This window comes from Pinus tabuliformis, chromosome 1_1 (genome assembly GCF_031772625.1).
Source record: "Pinus tabuliformis cultivar Carrire ecotype Pingquan chromosome 1_1, CPIR1, whole genome shotgun sequence".
In the NCBI taxonomy this organism is placed as follows: Eukaryota; Viridiplantae; Streptophyta; class Pinopsida; order Pinales; family Pinaceae; genus Pinus; species Pinus tabuliformis.
This window is the reverse complement of record NC_142297.1, coordinates 752,688,314-752,705,160: the sequence shown is the minus strand read 5'-3', so window position 1 is coordinate 752,705,160 and position 16,847 is coordinate 752,688,314.

Genomic DNA, 16,847 nt, shown 5'->3' with positions numbered 1-16,847 from the left:
GGACACAACAATAACAATAGTAGTCTTCTATAGGGCATAATAATAAAAACATGGGGACTATATGGGCACAATAATACAATAAGCGGGTTGCACTAATAACAATAAGGGGTTACAGTAGTAGTATAGAGACCTAACATGCCCCTCTCCTTCAAAAAGTGTTGTCCTCAACTCTTGAGTAGTGCTGGATGCTTCTGTATAAAATTCTCATCCTCCCATGTGGAATCTTCAGCAGGTAAGTTCTTCCACTTGATGAGATAATCTAAAATTGATCGATTCTGAAGCTGTTGATTTCTTATTTTGTGACTACTTCCGATTCCAATATGATTTTTCCTTCCTTGGAAAGTTCTAGAAATATTGTTTAAATTGGAATCTTCTCACCTATAACCTTCTTTAAGCATGAAACGTGGAAAACTAGGTGCACTCGGGAAGATGCAGGAAGCTCCAATTTGAATGCCATAGTACCAATATTTTGTAACACCTTTTATAGACCAAAATACTTTGGTGATAATTTATTATCCTTCTTAGCTTTCTTGAGGGACATATTTTTGTATAGTTGTAGTGGTAGAAATATGCGGTCACCTACATCAAAACTTCTTTCACTGTGATGTTGATCTACCTATTGTTTCATTCTATTTTGCGCCAAAGTGAGGTATCCTTTAAGAGTTTTAGAACTTTTTGTTGATGCTTGATTTGATCTTCCACCGCTTGAACCTTAGAATTTCCTTTTAATCATGATGTGATGGACAGTGGATGATATCCATAAAGTTCCATAAATGGGGTCATTTTTGTTGTTGTATGGAAGGACGTCTTATACCATCATTTAGCCAGAGGAAAAAACTTGACCTGTTGTGTCTATTTATCAGATACAAAGCAACGAATATATCCTTCCAAATATTTGTTCACTATCTCAATTTTCCCATCAGATTGAGGATGATAAGGTGATCTATGACCTAAATGAGTACCGAAATATTCCACCTCTTGTACTCCAAAGAAACATTTGGAGCTTTTTGCATATAACTTATTCTCCTCTAATATTTTGAGCACCGTATCAAAATGTTGAACATGATCCTTACAAGACTTCTTGTAGATTAGTATATCATTGAAAAATACTATCACAAATTTTCTAAGGAAGGGTTTGAAAATGGAATTCATCAAACCTTGAAATGTAGAAGGTGCATTGGTAAGGCCAAAAGGCATGACCAAAAATTCATTATGACCCTCATGAGTTCTAAATGTTGTTTTTGGAATGTCTACAGTATTCATTCTGATTTGATGATATCATGAACAAAGATCCGACTTGGTAAAGTAAATTTTTCCATGTAATTCATCCAATAATTCATCAATGACATGAATGGGAAATTTATCTTTAATAGTAAGCTTGTTGAGCTCCCTATAATCTAGACACATGAACCATGATCCATCCTTCTTGTGTACCAATATGTTAGGTCCCTATAATACTAGTGATTACCCCATTACAATTGTAGTTGTATCACTTATTAATATTGTTGTGCCCCTATTGTCCCCATATTGTTATTATTGTGCCCCATAGAATCCCTCTATTGTTATTTTTGTGCCTTTATATTATTATTGTTAGGTCGGTTGTGTTATATTGTGACTCCTTAGACTCCTATATATAGAAAGGAGGTTTTGTCATTTGAATAATCAAAGAATCATTCATTTGTGTAATGTAAAGGAGGTTTCCCCCTCGAAGAGGCTGAATTCTAAGGCGTTGATCTATCTTTTTGTGAGCTAGTTTCATAAAATTTGGTATTAGAGCTTTTTGATTCTAGGGTTTCGTTGCTCCAAATAGGTCATCATGGCATTTTCGCTATAACTTTTTTTTTTTTTTCCTGTGACGTATCAGAAAGCAAAAAAAAACCCATTTGATACAAAATCGCACTAAACCTCAGGTTCAAATTTGAGAGCTTTTCGTGATATATTTGCGGAGATATGATTTGAGGAAGTTGGTCTTTTTGCAGACTCCTGAATTACGTTCCAAACAGGTGACCTGGGGAAAATCGTCATAACTTTCTCTCTAAGCATCGCATTGAAATTTCGTAAGAAGGTACAAAACGAGGACGGAATATAGTTTCTTGTATATATTTTTCAAAGCCAAAGGTCAAAACAAAGACACATGGCATGTCGTACAAGTTCGCTCTACTGAACTAGTCTATAATTAGGTCATTGTGGGAGATTTGGCATAACTCTTCCATGGAGAATCCAATTTGGATCAGACTGGTGGCATTGGAAAGAGGACACAGAGGGATACTGCAGGTCACAATTTCAGAATTGGTTGATCCGAAATTATATAGATACATTAGAGGCAATATCGAGCTCCTACAAAGTGAAAAAAGGTGTGTAGATTTTTTTAAATTTTTGCTTAAGTTTGGTTTGAAAATTTATTTTGAAGGAATTCAAAGGGCATAGTAGAGCATTATTATTGGTAGCTAATTCCCCAAGGAACAAAAATGAAAACACCTAGTAAGCAACTTGAAATCTCTAGCATGACTCATGAAGAAGAGGAATAAATGCTACATGATATATCAAAATTACAAGACCAAGTGCAACAAATGTCACTCTCACAAAGGCTAACAGAAGCTAAGATAAATGGTGTGGAAGCTATGATGAATGGCATGGAAGCTAAGATGGGCAATTTGAAGATAGATTTGAACGCAAATTTGAAGACAAGTATGGCAGATTTGAAGACAAATTTGACAAATTTTCTACAAGAAATACTTACTAATGGTGAAAGGGTAGTAAAGGAAACTCATGATGGAAACAAAAGAAATGTTAATCATGATTTCATAGACTCTAATGTTGGATTGAAGACCCACCATATTCCAAAAATCGATATGAGGAAGTTTGATGGCAAGGATCCCGCAACATGGATATTATAGATGGAGCAAATTTTCGATCTCAATAATGTGCAAAACACACAAAATGTACGTATTGCAACTTTATATTTAGAACCAAATCAGTTTGTATGGTATCAATGGCTTTGCTCTCGTAAAAAAATTATCACTCGGGCAATTTTTACGAAAGAATTGACAACACATTATGAGGATACAAAAAGAAACACTTTTTTTAGCCAACTGATAAGTCTCAAACAAAAGGGTTCAATAATGGAGCACATTGAGGAGTTCCAAAAATTGAACATAAGGGTAAAAAATATTCCAGAGGATCATAGGATTGATGTGTTAATAGGGACTTTAAAGGATAATATCCAACATGATGTTCGCCTTTGGGAACCTGATTCATTAGAGAAGGCATTCATGTTAGAAAGAAAAATGGAGAGCAAAATTATTGGCAAATAGGAAGCATACCACTCACAACTATAAAGATGGAAGTGTTGTTGCCCCTAGTCTTCCACAACCTATAAGGTTTACACCACAACAATTGGAAGAAAAAAAGAGAAAAAGGGCTTTGTTATAGTTGTGATAGCAAATACACTAAAGGTCATAAGTGTGCTGAGAAGAAATTATTCTACATAGATTGTGAAGAGGAAGAAGAAAAGGAGCAAGAAAGGTCAAAAGAATAGGATATACTCCAGGAACAAAGCCTAGATAAAGAAGAAATAAATCCAACCATATCTTGTAATGCATTGGCTAGAATTACCACTCCTCAAACCATCAAGATAGAAGGAAAAATAAAGAAGAAAAAGGTAATAATGTTGATTGATTTAGGAAGTACCCACAATTTCATTCATTGTAAGGTAGCAAAAGAATTGAATTGCTTCCTATATCCAACACCAGAGTGTCAAGTGATGGTTGCAAATGGAGGAACACTAAATTTCTCTGGAAAGTGCCATAATATAAAGCTATCCATGGGAGAATATGTATTGACTGGCTCAATTCTTTCCATTCCAATGGGAGGTGCTGATGTTGTACTAGGAGTCCAATGGCTACAATCCTTGGGTACAATAGCTTTTAATTTTCAAGAACTTTTCATGAAATTTTTTGCCAAAGGAAAGGAAGTTGAACTAAGGGGTATTGCAGGGAAACTGGGAAAGATAATCAGCTCTAACGGTATGACCAAGCTTCTAAAAAAGGAACAAAGAGGTGTAATTGCACAATTATGGTTGCTAGATGTTTCCACGTCGAAATCATCTATTTCTCCAGATCTCCAAAAAGTCTTGGACAATCATTCCAAGGTATTTGAGACTCCTAAAGTTCTCCCACCTATTCGTGATCATGATTATGCTATTCATCTGATTCCAGGAAGTGTTCCTCCAAACATTAGGCCATACAGATATCCCTATGCCCAAAAGAGTGAAATTGAACGTATGGTTGCAAAAATGCTAGAGGCTGGTATAATTCAACCTAGTCAAAGTTCTTTCTCTGCTCCAGTAGTATTGGTGCACAGGAAGGATGGATCATGGCGCATGTGTCCAGATTATAGGGAGCTCAACAAGCTCACTATTAAAGATAAGTTTCCCATTCCTGTCATTGATGAATTACTGGATGAATTGCATGGATCAATTTACTTCACCAAGTTGGATCTTCGTTCAGGATATCATCAAATCATAATGAAGATTGAAGACATTCCGTAAACAACATTTAGAACTCATGAGGGTCATTATGAATTTTTGGTCATGCCTTTTGGCCTTACCAATGCACCTTCTACATTTCAATGTTTGATGAATTCCATTTTCAAACCCTTCCTTAGAAAATTTGTGTTAGTATTTTTTGATGATATACTAATCTACAACAAGTCTTGGAAGGATCATGTTGAACATGTTGACAGGGTGCTACAACTATTGGAGGAGAAACAATTATATGCAAAAAGATCCAAATGTTTCTTTGGAGTACAAGATGTGGAATATATAGGTCATATCATATCTCATGAAGGAGTTAAGGTAGACCCTAGCAAAATTAAAGCCATTAAGGAATGGAAAATCCCCACATCCATAAAGCATCTGCGAGGATTTCTCGGGTTGATAGGGTATTATCGCAAGTTTTTTAAGAATTATGGGAGAATAGCAGCACCTCTAACAACATTACTGAAGAAAGATGCATTTTCATGGACTCCAGAAGCAACAAAGGCCTTCGAACATCTTAAAGAGGCAATGTGGAAAGCATCGGTCTTAGCTACACCGGACTTCACAAAAACCTTTATTGTGGAATGTGATGCTTCAGGAAATGGAATTGGTGTTGTTTTAATGCAAGATGAAAGACCCATTGCTTTTGAAAGTCGTCCAATGAAGGGAAAGTTTTTACACAAAGCTATTTCTGAGAAGGAAATGTTGGCAATAATACATGCACTTAAGAAATGGCGATCCTACCAAATGGGAAGACACTTCAAGGTAAAAATAGATCATGATAGCGTTAAATACTTTTTAGAACAAAAATTATCCTCTGAAGAGCAACAAAAGTGGGTCACAAAGATGTTGGGTTATGATTTTGAAATCATCTACAAAAAAGGGAAGCAAAATGTGGTGGCTGATGCACTCTCAAGAAAGGATGAGGATGTGGAAGCATTGTTGTGCGCCATTTCTATTATCCAACCAGATTGGATAAATGAAGCAAGGGAGGAATGGAAGAATGATGAAGAAGTGTGGGCACTTATTCGAAAGTTACAACAAGATTCCAGTACATCTGATAAATTTAGCTGGCAAAATGATTCGTGATGGTACAAAGATTGCTTATACCTCTGTAAGAATTCCCAACTCAAGCAAAAGATTCTTATGGAATTGCACACTTCTCCCTTAGGAGGGCACTTGGGATTTTTAAAAACATACCATAGGGTTAAGAAGGATTTTTTTGGGGATGGCCTTAAATCGGATATTCTAAAGTTTGTGGCGAAATTTTTGGTTTTCCAATAAAATAAAGTTGAAACAATTAAGACCCCGGGTCTATTACAACCTTTATCCATTCCAAGCCAACATTGGGAGGAGGTTTCAATGGACTTTATCATAGGTTTACCCATGTTTGAGGGAAAGAGTGTCATCATGATGGTAGTTGACAAACTGATCAAGTATGCACAGTTTTGTGCATTATCACATCCATTTAAAGCTAGTACAGTTTCTACTACATTTATGGAAACAATTCAAAAGTTACATGGAAACACAAAGATTATTGTAAGTGATAGAGATCCCATTTTCACTGGAAATTTTTGGACAAAATTATTCTCTTGTCTCGGTACTTAGTTAGCTCATAGATCATCTTAACATCCTCAATCTGATGGGAAAACTGAGATAGTAAACAAATGTTTGGAAGGATATCTTTGTTGCTTTGTATCTGATAAACAGACATAATGGGTCAAATGGTTGCCTCTGGCTGAATGGTGGTATAACACTTCTTTCCATACAACAAAAAAAATGACCTCATTTATGGCACTTTATGGATATCGGCCACCATCCATCACATCATATTTAAGATAAAATGCTAAGGTTCAAGCAGTGGAACATCACATCGTGCATCAAAAAAAAGTCCTCCAACTCGTAAAGGATAACATTGTGTTGGCACATAATAGAATGAAACAACAGGCAGATCAACATCGTAACGAAAGAAGTTTTGATGGAGGTGATTGTGTATTCCTACAACGACAACCATATAAACAAATGTCCCTCAAGCAAGCTAAGAAGGATAATAAATTATCAATAAAGTATTATGGTCTGTACAAGGTGTTGCAAAAGATTGGTACTATGGCATACAAATTGGAGCTTCCTGTAGCTTCTCAAGTGCACCTAGTTTTCCATGTTTCATGTTTAAAGAAGGTTATAGGCGACAAGCTCCCAGTTCAAACAATATTGCCAGAACTTGACGAGGAAGGAAAAATTATATTGGACCCGGAAGCAGTCACAGAAACAGGAACTTGACAGCTACGAAATCGATCAATTTCAGAGTATCTCATCAAGTGGAAGAACTTATCTGCAAAAGATTCCACATGGGAGGATGAGAGTTTTATAAAGAAGCATGTAGAAATACTCAAGTGTTGAGGACAACACTTTTTTGAAGGAGAGGGGCATGTTAGGTCCCTATAATACTAGTGATTACCCCATTACTATTTTAGTTGTATCCCTTATTAATATTGTTGTGCCCCTATTGTCCCCATATTGTTATTATTGTTACCCATAGAATCCCTCTATTGTTATTTTTATGCCTTTATATTATTATTGTTAGGTCGGTTGGGTTATATTGTGACTCCTTAGACTTCTATATATAGAAAGGAGGCTTTTTCATTTGAATCATCAAAAAATCATTCATTTGTGTAATGTAAAGGAGGTTTCCCCCTCGAAGAGGCTGAATTCTAAGGCGTTGATCTATCTTTTCTATATTTTTGTGAGCTAGTTTCATAACACAATACCATTAGAGCAGGGAAAGAAATTTGACTATGTTGAATTATACCAACCTCTAGCATTTCTGCAACCATGCATTCAATTTAACTCTTTTGGGCATATGGATATTTCTAAGGCTTGATGTTTGGGGGAACACTTCCTCGAATCAAATGAATAGCATGATCATGATCATGGATAGGTGGGATTCCTTTGGGAGTATCAAATACCTTTGAATTATTGTCCAAACGTTTTGGATATATGGAGAAATAGATGATTTCGATGTCGGAACCTCTAGTCAACATAATTGTGTAATTACACATTGTTGTTCTTTCTTTCGAAGTTTTTTCATGCTATTAGAGATGATTATCTTTCCTGGTTTCCTTTTGATACCCCTTAATTCAACTTCCTTTCCTTCCCAAAAAAAAATTCAAGAAAATTTCTTGAAAATTAAAATCTATCATACCCAAAGATTGTAGCCATTGAACTCCTAGTACAACATTTGCACCACCCATTGGAATGGAAAGCATTGGACTACTCAAGACATTCTCTCATGGATAGCTTGATATTATGGCACTTTCCAGAGAAATTTATGGTTCCTTCATTTGCAACCATTACTTGACAATGTGGTGCAAGATATAGGAAGAAATTCAATTCCTTGGCTATATTACAATGAATAAAATTATGGGTACTACCTGAATCAATCAACATTATTACCTTTTTCTTCTTGATATGCCCTTCTATATTGAGAGTTTGAGTGGTAATTCCTATCAACGCATTACAAGATACGATCAAATTCATTTCCTCTTTCTCCAGTATTGGTTCGTGGTGTATATCCTCTTCCTTTGATGTTTCTTGTTGCTTTTCTTGCTCTTCTTCCCCATCTATGTAAATTAATTTCTTCTCAACACACTTATGACCTTTTGTGTATTTTCTATTGCAATTATAATAATTCCCTTTTTATATTTTTTCTTCCAATTGTTTTGGTGTCAACCTTGTAGGTGGTGAAATGCAAGGAGCAACAACAGTTCCATATTTATAGTTATGAGTGTGTTGTGGCCAGCAACAACCCCCCTTCTTATTTAGTGTTATCAATAATACTAAATAAGTGGGGACCCTTATTCAATTTTTTTTTTTTTAAATCAATTAATGCCTGTATTTCCTTTTTCAATAAAACTAACTATCATAAAATTAGAAGAATACCCTCAAAAACCTAAAAAGACTTAAGTTTTATGACAAGTTAGAAGGAAATCACTCCTTAAAGCACGTCGCATCACAAAAAGGGTAAAGGATATCTTCTCACAAGTGGAATTCTAAAAATGTGAAATCACGATGCGAAATTACACATCGATAAAACCTTACTACATCACATGCATTAAACCTCACCTACGCTCAAGTGCCTTAAAATGCCAATATGTGATGGCACATCTCACGAATCACATTTCACAGAAAACACATTAACAGATGTTTGCCACACATAAAGGATTTGCGATATTGCGATATTGCGATCTGCGATACTACATTCTGTGATATTGGGAAGCAAATCGCAAAATCGCCTTATCGTAGATCTGCACGACTCGTCGTTCAAGAAAGCTTTTTCCATAAACCGAGGCCCGGTTATGCGCACTTATGTTAACTAATGAGTTAGTTGGCAATCATTAATGAAATATGGTTTTGATCTTATCAAGGATCCAGTTGACATAAGGTGATATCTTTTATATATTTTCTACATTTAAAGCTTTCTCGTCACCTTTTCTTATGATCATTCTCACATCATTTGTAAACTGTAGGAGAAAAGAAATGAGAAGTATAGAGAGCAGAGTTCAAATATTATGGGAAAAAAGGGTGAAGCCCCCAGTGCTGAAGATAAAGAGATGACTCCCTTGTACACAGACACCACCTGCAACAAAGACGTTGGTATCACTACCTGGGAAGGCATGTATAGTTTACTTGAGGAATAAGATCCCAAGGTAATGGAGGTAAAAGCCACTGCAAGCTCACATGGGTCTTCTTAGGCATCTATTACATATCTAACATGTTCATTCTTGCACAGGAGACCAGCAAGACCCAAAATTATCCCGTATACGGACATGGTTAAATGAGTACTAAATAATGCTGATATCACGTGTAAAAAAATCAAGAGCTCAGAATCAAGAACGTATAAAATTGTTCTTTCTACCAAACCGTTCTTTATATCCTCTAACAAAACGCGAAAGAGGCAAAAATCGCATCAGGGGAGCCCGGGTCTAGAAACAGAGGCAGCTTCCGAGGCGCTAATCGCACATCACCAGGCAAAACCACTCGAGATGGAAAGCCTCAAATTGCTCAGTCGCCTGTAAGTGCGGAAATTGGTAGGGAAAAAGCACTAAAGACAGAAAGCAAATTGGAACTCAAAACCAATAATATTTATCAAGTATGTCACCAAGGAATACGTAAATATCTACCAAAGGTGCAACATTTACAAACAAGTTGGAGACAAAAGGCTCAAGAAAAGGCAGAGTCAATCCAAAGAACAACCAAGTTGAATTGGGATTCTTACTGGGTGTACTTGGTAAAACCACACAGCCAGTGTATGAATCTCAAATGTGTCATCAATTCTGCCAAGAGGATGGTACCAGCTCTTACCGATTCCGTTTTCACAGGACAGCTAAAATCAGAAGTTGGCCACTCAACTCTCCTCAAGCATAAGCTGAGTGCTTGCGACTTCAAGGAGCAGATACATAAATAGTTAGTTAGTAGTTTTAGTTTTAGATTCAGTTTTAGTTTTAATTTTGCTTTATTTTTTGCCTGAAATGAGGATGGTCATTTAAACTGCATCCTACATTTTTGTAATAAATTATTTTTAGAATTAGTTAGTAGTATTTAAACCCTTCTCATTCATTTAGAGAAGGGTCCAGAAATTTATCAAAAACTTGTCCTTAGAACATGCACTTTTTCACCCTTCGAGGAGGTTTTGATGAATGAATGGAACATGATTTATTGATATTTACGTTTAATATCTACTACTGGTGTTGCACTTCTGTACTCTTAGTGGATGTTGGATTAAGAAGAAATAGATCATTATTGCTGGAGCTCATGTGTAGAACTAGTTATAAATGGTACTTTTAACTCTTAACTGTTTCTCCTTATGTGTTATGGTGATATTCATGTTTAGTTATTTATATATGAATGCTTAAATGCTTGAGTTATCATTTGGCACTTTTTTACAGTGATAGATATTTATTTATGCTTAGTATATGAGTAGCTTACTACGCGATATGTTTTTCACAACTGCTTCATCTAACTTTTTATATGAAATGGTTTATCTATATCGAATTCTTTTCTCATAGCAGTTGAATGATCTTTATTACCAACTTTCATTTGAAATCATTTTATATCACATAAAGGAAAGATTACATCCTGGTTTATTTTAGAATCAGATATTTCTGTTTATTAGATTACAATTGCATGTTGATAGATTAGATTTAGAATAAAGAAATCATTTTACTTAGAAATCATTTTACTTAGAAATATCAATTCTCAACACACACACACCTATATTGGGAAACTGGTCCCATATCCCCAGTTGAACCCACTATACGAAACGGAAAAGGAGCTGCTGACCAAGGTCCAGAACAGGTGCGTATCCCCCTTGTTGTAGACCCAATTTTCAGGGCTTCAACATATTTGGCACGAGAAGGAGGGCCAGAACTATGAATGGCAAGCAAGTCTAAATCTAAATACCATTCTAAGAGTAAATCACCCTCACCATCTCCCCTGACTTCTCTTTAAATCTTGAGCCAAAAGTTGAAAGAACAACAACCACTGCCACAAACCTTGATATTTCAAAGCAATCTACTATTGAACCTCCTGAAGTTGAATCTTTGATTCATAAGCTTCAACAATTTTCAACATCAACTCAAAGATCTGATAAATCTCAAGGTATTGTGACTTCGCAATATAATCCTGCTCATCCTCTCACCAAATTAAAGAGCGAAATGTTTGGTATTGAGCCAACTGAGTTACCTCTACCTACAAAGAAGAGAGCTAGGAAATAACCTAAAGGGTCTGATAGTGAGACTCCTTCGTCATCATCATCCATCTCAACTTCCCCATTGCGAAGTCAACCATCCACTCCTCCACTTCAAATCATCGTCCATCAGACCACTAGAACTTCAACATCTCCTCAAAAATTAGGAATTGTAATATCATCATCTTCCCAACCGCAAGGATCATCTTCTGCGCTTTCCTCTATTAGCAGTTCAACGATGGCCCAAATTCCATGGAATAACCCAAGGGCAGTCTTAATGCCTGCACCCTTGAGTCAACTACCGACCCATCCTGAAAAACGGCTGCCTAAGTTTAATCCTAAAGTAGGCATGCTAGCAGAAGAAAAAATAAATAATTTTATGTTATCCATAAATCTTAATGGGGTCACTAACGAAGACGGTGTTGTTCGACTTTTCCCTTACATGTTGCAAGGAGCAGCTAGATCATGGTATTTCTCATTACCATCTGGATCTATTACTAGTTGGGACATCTTCCAAGAACAATTCTTGACTAAGTTTGGTGATGACAGGTCCATTGCAACATTAATCAATGACCTGTCTAACCTTAGAGCTGAGTCAAAGGAACCTATCAAAGATTTTAACTCGCGTTTTAATAAACTATTGAGCAAAATTCCCACTATTTCTAAACCCAGCGAAGAAGTGCGAAGTGAATGGCATATCTCTACCTTACCATCAAATATAGCAATCTTCGTGGATAGAGCTAACAAAACAACTTTAGCTGAAAATATGAAGGAAGTAATAGTAGTAGAGAAACATATCATAGATCTAGAAAATAAAAACGCCGTTGAAGAATGTAAATCCAAACAGGTTTCTTTCAAAGAAGATCCAAAGAAAAAACAGCCCAAAGACCCATTTGATTTAGAAGGATTGCAAAAAGTTTTGAAAACCATGTCTAACGAAATGGTTGATATAAACAAACAAGTAGCAGAGACTTCTTCTAAAAATCCTCACAAGCCTTATAGAAGAAATCGTTCGACTGATTCAAAGCCTCCTAAGGCTATTACAAGTGTTGAATCAGAGGAAGAAGAAAAGGAAATTGCTACTGACGTACCTACCGATGAAGAAGAAGTTGTAGAATTACAAGGTATGTGGGATTTGATCCTCCCCGATGAAGAGGATCAAGTGGCATTGCCAGTTAGTACTCGAAGTAGAAATCAACTTGATCCTCCTCAATCTACTTCGAAGCCAAAGAGCACAAGCTCAACACCAAAGGATAAAGTCGTAGCCAAGAAAACGACATCAAAAGAGACTAAAACAAGCCCAGTCCAAACAGATTCACCAACTCCATCTAAAACATTGATTGTTTCGGATGAAATGGAGTATAACATCATAGAAGACATGAAGAAGACTAGGGCCAACATCACTTTTTATGAATTGAGCAAGTTAAAACATCAACAAAAGCTCCTTTTGAAAGAATTACATGTAGTACCAGTTGCACCATTGCCCGCCGCTGTAATCTCGCAAGCTTCCCATGGGATGGGAAGACCTCCAAATACTGTGATTAACAAAGTTCATCCAAATGACATCGCTCTAATTAGAGGAAGGTCAAGATCTCATACTCTGCCATTTCTTTTTACTTATGAAATTTCCAATAAAAATTTGCATAATTGTGTAGTGGATTTAGGAGCCTTGTCTAATATTTTACCTAAATCAATTTGTGCAAAGTTGAACGTTCAACCTCAAAAATCTGCTATGCGCATAGTGTAGCTGGATTGGTTGCAAGTTGAAGTGATCGGCGAATTAAATTAGGTTACCATAAGGTTGTCATCTAATCCAAAGGTATGTCAAGTTATCGATATTTTAGTTGCAGATATTCCAGAATTCCATGGCTTAATTATTAGCAGGGATTGGTCAGGAACGCTTCATGGATGTTTTGCAACCGATTGGTCGCATATGTGGCTCCATTACAATTGTAAGCCAAATCAGATAAAGGTTCAACGAGAAAGACATCAGAAATACATAGTAGCAGAATTGGAAGGAGTTAACGAACCGGTAGCATACATCAATAATATAATTGGCAACTATTCTGTTGATTCTTTCCTAGGAAATTTCAATGCTCACAGTTCACCTTAATTAGAACATTCTGTTTTATCTCAAGTAGAAAATTTTTCTCAAACAGATAATTATAAACATATTAATTTTATAGATAATCTTGTAAATATATCTTTATTTTGGAAGTTATTTTTTGACGGTTCTAAGCCTAATGGAGGAGCAGGAGTAGGATGCGTATTAGTTAGCCCAGGAGGAAGCAAAACTATGCTAACTTTTAGACTCGAGTTCGATTGCACCAATAACACTGTAGAAAATGAGGATTTAGTCCAAGGATTATACAAGGCAATCAGATTGAATATCAAGTATCTACAAGTCTTCAGAGATTCTGAAATTGTTATCAGACAGGTACGGAATACTATACATTGTCTATGATGTCATTTAAAGCATTACCGATCTTTAGTAAAAGATCTAACTAAACATTTTATAGCATTTAATATTTCATCAATTCCTAGAATCCAGAACGCTAGTGCTGACCTCTTAGCAAACATGGCTTCCAAGCTCATTCCCTCAGAATACTTTAGCCCCAATATATTCTCAATCGAATTAATCTTTAGACCCTCAATTCCTGATAACATTACAAATTGGAGAATTTTCAATGATGATCCTGATATTGTAAGCTTCCTCACCTCTGAGGGATCTTATACTAATTAGATAATTGATGAGGACCAACATGATAGACAATTGCAACAAGATAGCACTAATAATGCTATGCCAAAATTAGTAGTCAAATTAGAAGATATATATGATTTAAAAGATCGATTCAAAAGATATACCAATTCAAAGCTTCAAAGTTCAACTATGAACTATAAATTAGTGAATCTAGGAACTGATACCAAGCGACAGAATATCAACCTAGGCCTTGGCCTGGCTCTTGAAGAAAAACTAGCATATGTTCATCAATTGAAACAATACAAAAGTGTCTTTGCTTGGAACTACAATGAACTTAAGACTTATGACACTTCTATCATCCAACATACTATCCCAATGATAAACGATGAAAAACTTGTACAGCAGAAACTGAGAAAGATACATCCTAATTTAGAAAACCAGATCAAATCTGAGCTCAATAAGCTATTGAAAGCCAAAATCATCTTTCCCATATGACATTATCAATGGGTTTCCAATATGGTTCCCGTTAGAAAAAAGAACACAGACATTAGAATTTGCATTGACTTTCAAAATTTGAACAAAGCCTACCAAAAAGATAATTTTCCTTTGCCTCCTATGGAGAAAATATTGCAAGCAGTTGCAGGATCAAAATTAATGTCCTTCTTGGATGGTTTCTCCAGCTATAACCAAGTTTTGGTCCATCCCCATGATCGATTAAAAACCACATTCAGAACCAAATGGGGTACTTACACCTATCAAAAGATGCCTTTTGGTCTGATTAATGCTGGTGCAACATTCTAAAGAGCCATGGACATCACATTTAAAGGATTAATAAATAAATCGGTAGTAATCTACCTGGATGATATAACTGTATATTCAAAGAAGCGAGTCAATCATATCAGATATTTAAAACAGATCTTCCAACGGTGTCAAAGGTATGGAATTTCGCTTCAAAACAATCCTTTTTTGCATTAAGTGAAGGAAACCTCCTTGGGTTCATAGTGTCGAAATATGGAATCCACATCGATCCTGATAGAATCAAGGAAATTTCGTTTTCCTCACAACAAGAAAGCTATGCAATCTTTCCTTGGCCATATCAAATTTGTAAACAGATTTGTTCCAGATTTTTCAAGAATTATATCTCCTTTACAGGCAATGATTAAAAAGAACTCAAACTTCAAATGGGGCCCGGACAAATATGAAGCATTTAATTTGATCAAACAATCAATTGATAACGCTCCATCTTCAACAACTCCCAATTTTTCCGATCCTTTTATTTTATATACATTTGCATCTGATAAATCATACGCTGCGATACTCACTCAACCAAATCAAGACAAGGCAGAAGCCCCAATTTCTTTTTTTCAGTTCAAATCTACAAGAGGTTGAGTTAAACTATTTAGACGTAGAGAAACAAGCATTTTCTGTTTTCATGTAGTCCCCTATACTACTAGTGTAACCCCTTATTGTTATTAGTACAACCCACTTATTATATTGATGTACCCATGTAGTGCCCATATTGTTACTCTTGTGCCACATAGAAGCCCACTATTGTTATTATTGTGCCCTTACATTATTATTGTTATGTCGGCTCTGATTATGTTATGACCCCTTAGACTCCTATATATAGAGAGGTATTTCCATTTGTATCATCCAAGAATTGTTCATTTATGTAATGTAAAGGAGGTTGCCCCCTCGAAGAGGCTGAATTCTAAGGCATTGATCTATCTTTTCTATCTTTTCTTGAGCTGGTTTCATAACATTTGGTATCAGAGCTTTGGATTCTAGGGTTTCGCTGCTCCAAACAGGTCATCATGGCATTTGCGCTATAACTTTTTTTCTGCGAAGTTTCAGAAGTTGCAAAAAAAACCCATTTGAGAAAAAATCGCGCTGAACCTCGGGTCTGAATTTGATAGCTTTTTGCACTATATTCGTGGAGATATGATCTGAGGAAGTTGGTCTTTTTGCAGACTCTTGAATTACATTCCAAATAGGTGACCTAGGGAAAATCATCATAAATTTCTCTCTGAGCATTGGATTGAAATTTTGTAAGAATGTGCAGAAAGAGGACGGACTTAGTTTCTTGTATATCTTTTTCAGAGCCAAAGGTCGAAAAATTAACACGTGGCACTTCATACAAGCTCGCTCTTCTGGAAAGGTCTATAATCAGGTCATCTTGGGAGATTGTGCATAACTCTTTCTTGGAGAATCCAATTTGGATCAAACTGGTGGCATTGTAAAGAGGACACAGAGGGCTACTACAGGTAGCAATTTCAGAACTTAGATATCCGAAAGTACAGAGTTACAGTCGTTTCAAGATCGAGGTCCTAAAATCAAGAAAAATCAAGATGAGGAAGTTTAATGGCAAGGATATGGTAAATTGGATACTTCAGATGGAGCAATATTTTGATCCACATGGTGTACCACTGTTACAAAAGGTATGTATTGCATCTTCATATTTAGAACTGGATCAATTTTTATGGTATAAAGGGCTTTGTTCTCGTAAACAACTTGTTACGTGGTCAATTCTCACGGAGGAAATGATAACACATTATGAGGATACAAAGAGCAACACCTTCTTTAGAGAAACACCACAACAATTGGAAAGAGTAAAAAGGCTTTGTGACATATTTGAAAGTAAAATTATGGCAACCAGGAAGTCTACCTCTCACAACTATAAAGATGGACGTGTTGTTTCTCCTAGCCTTCCACAACCTACAAGAGTTACACCACAACAATTGGAAGAAAAAAGAGAAAAAGGGCTTTGTTACAATTGTGATAGAAAATGCACTAAAGGTCATAAGTGTGCTGAAAAGAAATTATTTTACATAGAGTATGAAGAGGAGGAAGAAAAGGATCAAGAA